Source organism: Camelus dromedarius, chromosome 18 (genome assembly GCF_036321535.1).
Source record: "Camelus dromedarius isolate mCamDro1 chromosome 18, mCamDro1.pat, whole genome shotgun sequence".
Taxonomy (NCBI): domain Eukaryota; kingdom Metazoa; phylum Chordata; class Mammalia; order Artiodactyla; family Camelidae; genus Camelus; species Camelus dromedarius.
In genome coordinates this window covers 19,928,928-19,936,745 of record NC_087453.1, presented here as the reverse complement: position 1 = coordinate 19,936,745, position 7,818 = coordinate 19,928,928, and positions in this window count along the sequence as shown.

The window sequence follows — 7,818 nt, the reverse complement described above, 5'->3', positions numbered from 1 at the left end:
AGGGTTTGGAAAGGGTTTGGGGACCTGGCCCCCCTCACTTCGCTGCGTTTCTCTCCTACTCCCTCTTGTTTGCCTTAAAGTTCTCCATCATAAAGCTTCCCTGAAGGTCCTGAGGGAAGTTTGGGCTCAGCCTGGCTTTGGGGAAAACCAGAAGACCCAGGAACGTAATCCACCTCCCAGTGCCCTGGGCAATGGGATTTCGCCTGGGAAGCTCACCTTGGATTCATTGCAGTTTGTGACACAGCATGGACTCATTCTAAGATGTAAACATCCAGGGTTTAAAAAAGGCTAAATAATGGTATAACATCTGCAAATACCCTAGTGTTTCTGTATTTAAAGTAGCAAGTGTACGGGAATACAATAACCACTAAGGTTAGAAGCCAGCACTGTCCTGGGCATGGCTTCTGGGTTTCAGAAGTGTATTTGCCAAAATAACAGGGTATTGCCACTCCCAGCATTATGAAAATTCTCAATTGTACAGAGAAGTTGAAATAATTATATATCCTCCATTTAATTCTATAATTGCTACAGTTAACATTTTGCTATATTTACCACAAAACTATCCATTCCTCCATTCTGCCGTCAATTTTTGGATGCATTTCAAAGTACCGTTTGCAGACAGTACACGCTCCTAAACACTTCAACGTGTGTATCATTAACTAATTTACCCTTTTTGGAGGATGGTTAAGGTTTATATACGGTGAAATGCACCCATCCTGAGGGTACCACTTAAGTAACAAATGCTCACACCTGTCAACCCCCTTTGAAGATCACTTCACTCCAGAAAGTGCTCTCTTGCTGCTTCTCAGCCCGTCTCTGCCTCTGATTCCATTCCCGTGTGGTCTCCACCCACCAGGGTATAGCTCTTGGCCGGGTCCTTGAGCAGGGCCTGCAGTTCAGGGGGTGGCCACCCCCACTCACCACTTACGCCTCCCCCACAGCGCCTGCCACTCTTCCTTGGAACTCTGATTTTCCTCTGTGCCTGGTGCTGCCTTTTCTCCAAAAATGTGTTCTAAAAACACTCCAGGCATTACAGGTTTTCTCCCCTTTTGTATATTTGAGTCTCAAACCAACTGCACTTTTGTACATTTTTTTCGTTAAGGAATCCTAAACCATCTTTCCACGCCAAATTCAGGTTCTGGTGAATTATCAGAAAAAGGAAAAATGAGAAAGGGAGATCTCATAAATTCGATCACTGCAATCATTGCAGCAGGTAGAAATCTCCAGTTGCCAAGCACATTGAATTAGCAGATGCAAACCAATGTCAGTGAACTTCAGCTGATCAACCATATTCAGTCAAGAAAGAAAATAACACAGAACATATTCAAAGTGGTAGTCCTACTAGCACATGGTAAACGGGCTCCGTTGGATCAAAAGGCTGCTTTATTGGGGTCTCCCCCTGTCTTTAACTTTATTCTCCGGGGTTCGCTCTTCCCCTGCCCCTTAACTTTATTCTCCGGGGTTCACTGTTCTCCTGCCCCTGGATGGAATGTAGGGCAAGTCTCCGGCTTCTCCATCGGTAGATGATGTGTCCAGTCCAGTGTAATGAGACTTTGGAACTGCATTTGGAGACAGAGGCTGCCCCTTCCCCAGCGAGGGCCTGCTGCCAGCCTTGCCCCATGTGGAGGAGTGCTTGGCCGTGGCTTTGTTCCATGCCTTGTGCTGCCCCCACGGTGTTAAGAGGGAAGTGAGATGAGGGGAGGAAAGTTCATACGTGACCAGTACTGTGAACTGGTTTCTTGCTCTCTGAGCCTGGTGTGTGTTCAAAGCTGACACCTGTGCTTCCAGTGCATTTTACATGGGTTTTCTAAGGCCTGCCCCTGTCCCCACATTCCCGTTACCATCCGTTGTGCGTCTCAACTGCCATTCCCTTACTTTGGATGATGCATTCTCTCTGGCTGGCCTATTGCAGCGTTTCTTTGGCCCCTGGTTCTCCAGGTCCCTCTACACACTCCCCCTCTGTTGACTCAAGGTGAAGGGAGTCACCCCAGCACCTCCCTCCATGGATGGTAAGATGTAAGCACATCAGCAGCTTCTAAGAATTGTCCTCTAACTTCTAGCTCTTTCATAGACTGAAGAGCAGGCAGACTGAACTCACTTTGGGCCCCTTGTCCTGCAGGCCTGCATTGGTCCTGCTCCTCTCCTGGCACGTGGCGACTGTTGCCTCAGCAGAAACGGAGATGAAATAATTGAACTTGAAAATCCTAGTTCACAAGAAATATGTTGCTAAGACTTGCCTCAAGGCGAGGTGGAATAGGGCATTTCATGATTTTTCATTCTCTGGGCTTAAGCACTGTTTCGACATGCAGTGCTGTTGTTTGACTTTCAGGTATTAGGCTTTCCTATTTATTTAGGAAAAACATCATAAGCAAAAGTAGCAGATGGCCTGTAACTTGTTCTTATTTTGCAATCTTCCTTTACAAAACAATGCTTTATCCATTTATTCATTTAATTATTTAGTGAATGCCTGCTACGCACCAGGCCCCAGTCTAGACATAAATGAGATGGTGGCAAGAGCTTATTTCTAGTGGAGCTGAGACGGCCAACTGGAAAAACAAAAACCAGACTATGCCTGGGCCCCACCCGAGACCAGTTAAAGCACAATCCCTGAGAGCAAGCTCTGGACATCCAAGGCTGGTAAAAGCTCCCTGGATTTTGTGACATGCAGCGAGGGCTGAGAGCCACTGGCATAGTCTTACATGCCATGGGTAAGAGTACAGGAGGCTGTAACAAAAATATTCAGGGGTAAGAACGTTTGAAAGACAAAAAATATTAAGGGAATAAATGCAGCAGAAGAGTTCCAAGATAAAGTTGAGGAAGTCTCCCAAAGAGTGGGAAGAAAGAAAGTGGAAGAGAAAAGTTTAGAAAATGAAAGGATCAGTCCAGGATATTCAACATCTGATTAACAGGAGCTCTGGAAAGAAAATGAGGGGGTAGAAAATCATCAACAAGAGACTATAAGAACATTTTTCCCCCTTTTTCAGTTTTATTAGGTAGAATTATTAGTTTGCACATGTACATTATATTACATGCAAATACATATATACAATATACTACACTTTTTTTAGTTTACATATGTGTACTGATCATTGTTTCTAAGAACAGTTTAGAGCCTTAGCTTTTTAAACTTACATAGTTATCAAAGCAATAAAGCCAACCACAAAGTAAGAATAGAATGCAGTAATCAAATCATAAAGGACAGTCAAATGTGCTTTCACATATTCAAGAAATAAATCATCTAAGTTATAAATAATAAGTAGTTCACTTGTGTTTTTTTTTTTTTTTATTTTTTTAGACTCCATGTATAAGTGATATGGCATTTTTCTCTTTCTGGCTTACCTCACTTAGAATGACGATCTTCAGGTCCATCCATGTTACTGCAAATGGCATTATTTTATTCTTTTTTTATGGCTGAGTAGTGTTCCATTGTATATATGTACCACATCTTCTTTATCCAGTCATCTTTTCATGGACATTTGGATTGTTTCCATGTCTTGGTTATTGTAAATAATGCTGCTATGAACATTGGGATGCATGTGTCTTTTTGAATTTTATTTTCCTCTGGGTATATGCCCAGGAGTGGAATTGCTGGATCATATGGTAAGTCTATTTTTAGTTTTTTAAGGAACCTCCATACTGTCCTCCATAGTGGCTACACCAATCTACATTCCCACCAACAGTGTAGGAGGGTTCCCTTTTCTCCAGACCCTCTCCAGCATCTATTGTTTGTAGACTTTTTAATGATGGCCATTCTGGCTAGTGTGAGGTGATATCTCATTGTAGTTTTGAGCTGCATTTTTCTGACAATTAGTGATGCTGAGCATTTTTTCATGTGCCTATTGGCCATTTGTATGTCTTCATTGGAGAATTGCTTATTTAGGTCTTCTGCCCATTTTTGGATTGGGTTGCTTGTTTTTTCTCTGACATTAAGGTGTATGAGCTGTTCGTGTATTTTGAAAATTAGTCCCTTGTCAGTCACATCATTTGCAAATATTTTCTCCTATTCTGTAGGTTGTCTTTTCGTTTTGTTGATGGTATCCTTAGCTGTGCAAAAGCTTTTAAGTTTAATTAGATCCCATTTGTTTATTTTTGCTTTTATTTCCATTATTCCAGGGGCTAGTTCAAAAAATATAAAGAATATTTTCTAAAGCTAAGGACATAAGTTTCCAGATGGAAAGATATGAGTGTCTAGACCTGTTTTAAAAAGAGCCATGCCAGGCCTCAGACATGAAATCTCAGAACACTATGGGCAGATACAATCCCAAGAAAGAAAAAAGAAAACAGTATGAAGGATTGGAGATCACGGCAGCATTGGACATCCCAACAACATTAGAAACTAGAAGAGAATGGACCAGTGCCCTCAAAATTCTGATCAAAAAAAAAAATTTACAACCTAGAGTTCCATACCCAGCCAAACTATTAGTCAAGTGTAAGAATAAGATAAATGTCTTCAGACAATATAAAGTCAGATGTGTTTATCTGCCATGCACCCTTTCTCAAGAAGCTGCTGAAGAATGTGCATCAAAATGAGGGAGTGAAGGAAAGGAAGTAAAACACGAGGTTTCCAGGCAGTTTGAGACTCCAACACAAGAAGTCAAAAAGGTTACCTCAGGCTTGTGGTGAGGGTGCTGGGTAGTAAACCTAGAAAGTATCCTGAATAGGGTAGGAGGATGTTCCCAAGAAGAAAACAACACTGACAGATTATCTCAGGTATATATTCAGAGGAGATTTTGAGCTTGAGTTTTCAGAGGAGTCTGAGAAGCCTAAACATTTTTTGTTCAGGAGGCAGGACCCAGATCTGAGGCCCAGAGGGTAAGTTAGGGGCTGGAGATGGGGATTTGGGAGTCACTGTCATGCTGGAGGCACTGATGGGTGTGGGCTGGAGATGGGGATTTGGGAGTCACTGTCATGCTGGAGGCACTGATGGGTGTAGACGTGGACGTGACCCAGGATGACACAAGCAGACTGAGGAGAGCTAGGGCCACAGCAGGGTGAGAGTGCTGAGGGGCAACTGGAGGCTGGAAAGGCCCAGGGGAGGCAGCCTCACCAGGTGATTGGTCAGCTCTGAGGCCAACATCTGGGGAGGGCAGGAGCTGAGAACATAAGAAGAAGGGAAGGGATGGTAACCCTGGTCCTGTCTTTCAGGGAGGTGGGGTAAGAACTGAGCACTCCCTTGGCTAGAGAGAGAGAGAAGAGGACCAAGGAGTGAGGCCCAGAGGAAGGAAAGGCCAGGTCCGAGGTCCTATGTAGGCAGTGGGCTCGGCGGTCACGGCCTGCACTTCCCAGTAAAGGCAGAAAGACTTCTGGTAGGAAGGGTGGGGCAGCCCCAGTCAGAGGCTTGGGGACTTTTAGGTGGGTTTCAGTCCCTCCGGTCTTTGGAAAATTCCATTTAGAGTTCCTAAACAGGAACAACCAACCCTTACCCAGAGATAACGACCCTGACTCAAACCATTCCTCGTGGGTCCTCCCAATGTGAGACCCATTTTACAAGTGAGTTCACTGCCTTAAATAGGGTCTCACAGCAACATGGTACCAAGGTTGGTCCATCTGATTTTAGGCCCTGTTTCTGCAGGACTCTGCACCCTCCTGGTCACTCACTGATCCTCAACCACAGAGGTAGGCTCTGGTACTATCTCCATTTTGCAGATGAAGAAATTGAGGCTCAGAGGGAAAGTTATCCAGAAAGTGGTAAAGCTACTGTAGATCCAGGTCTGACTGCCATTGTGTAAAGGAGCAAACAGGCTCAGAGAAGGAACCTACGATGCCACACAGTAATTGGTGGCTAACCAGGCCACGGTTTGCTCCACCTTCATGTGACAGGCCAGCCAAGGCCAGCTCTCTGCCTTTTCCAGGCCTATGAGTCCCAATCAGAAGTCACAGAACAGTACATATGAGACACTGCCCTGTACTGACAGTTTCCCCAACTGTCCCAAACAGTCCTCTTAGACCCCTGTGGTGCCCAGCAGCAGTGCTTGGTCCAGTCTCAGTAGCTTCATGTGGTCCAGGTGGGAGACTGACCCTCAGATGGGCAGTAACTCCTAGAGAGGACAGCATAGGGGCTCAGAGAAGAGATCCTCACCCAACAAATATTTACTGAGCACTACCACGTGCTACACTCTGGCTATGTTCTGGGACAGAGCAGGAACCAAACGTTCAGGAAATGCTGCTCTTAAGGGGCTTGCATGTTAGTGGGAAGGAGAAGTAAAATCCATTAAAAATTATATAGCATATTAAATTTAAGCCCACAATGAGATATTACTACTACTAGAATGGCTAAAATTTTTAAAACTGGCAACACCAAATACTGGCAAGGATGTGGAGCAACTAAAACTCCCATATATTGCTGATAGGAGTCTAAAGTGGAACATTATATTAGCTTCAAGTGTACAACATACTGATTTAATATTTGTATATCATGACATGATCACCACAGTAAGTCTAGTTAACATCCATCACCACACATAGTTACAATTTTTTTTTTTCTTATGAGAACTTTAAGGGCTACTCTTTCAGGTAATTTTAAATGTGCACTACAATATTATTATCCACGCTCACCATACTGCGCATTATATCCCCATGACTTTTATATGTTTATTTCATAATATGAAGTTTGGATCTTTGGACACTCATTTCGCCACCCCACGCCTGCAGTCTCTAGCAACCACCAATCTGTTCTGTATTCTGTGCCAATGAGCTTGTTTTTCAGTTTTGTTTGTGTTTTGGATTCCACATATAAGTGAGACTGTGGTCCATACATGTTATTACAAAAGACAGTATTTCCTTCCTTTTTATGGCTGAGTAAGAATATTGCATTATATATATACCACATTTTCTTCATCTATCAATGGATATTTAGGTTGTATCCATATCTTGGCTGTTGTAAATAATGTTGCAATGAAACTTTTCAAGGTAGTGAATTCATTTCCTCTGGATAAACACTCAGAAGTGGAACTGCTGGATCATATGACAGTTCTGTTTTTAATTTTTTGAGGAACCTCCATGCTGTTTTCCATAGTGGTTGGGGCCAATTTACATTCTTACCAACAGTGTGCAAGGGTTCCCGTTCCTCCATAACCTCGCCAACACTTGCTCTTCCTTGTCTTTTTTTTAATGGTTTTTTTGGGGGGCGGGGGATAATTAGGTTTATTTGTTTATTAATGGAGGTACTGAGGATTAACGGGGTATTGAACCCAGAATCTCTTGCATGCTAAGCACACACTCTACCACTAAGCTACATCCTCCCCCATTATTATTTCTTGTCCTGAGAATAGCCATTCTAGCAGGTATGAGGTTCTATCCTACTGTGGTTTTGATTTGCGTTTCCCTGATGATTAGTGATGTTGAGCACCTTTTCATGTACCTGTTGGTCATCTGTGTGTCTTTTTTGGAAAAAATGTCTACTCAGATCCTCTTCCCATTTTTAAATTGGATTTTTTTTTTGCTATTGAGTGATATGAGTTATTATATATTTTGAATATTACCTTAACAGATATGATTTGCATAAATTTTCTCCTATTTGGTAGGTTGTCTTCATTTTGTTGATGTGTGGGAATGTTTAAGTTTGATGTAGTTCCACTTGCTTATTTTTGCTTCTGTTGCCTTTGCTTTTGGTGTCAGTTCCAAAAAATCATCACAAAGACTGATGTCAATGAGCTTACCATCTGTGTTGTCTTCTAGGAGTTTCGTGGTTTCAGGTCTTACATTCAAGTCTTTGAGTTGATTTTTGTGTATGGTGTAAGACAGTGGTATGATTTCATTTTTTGCATGTGGCTGTCCAGTTTTCCCATGACTGTTTACTGAAGAGTCTGTCCTTTCTCC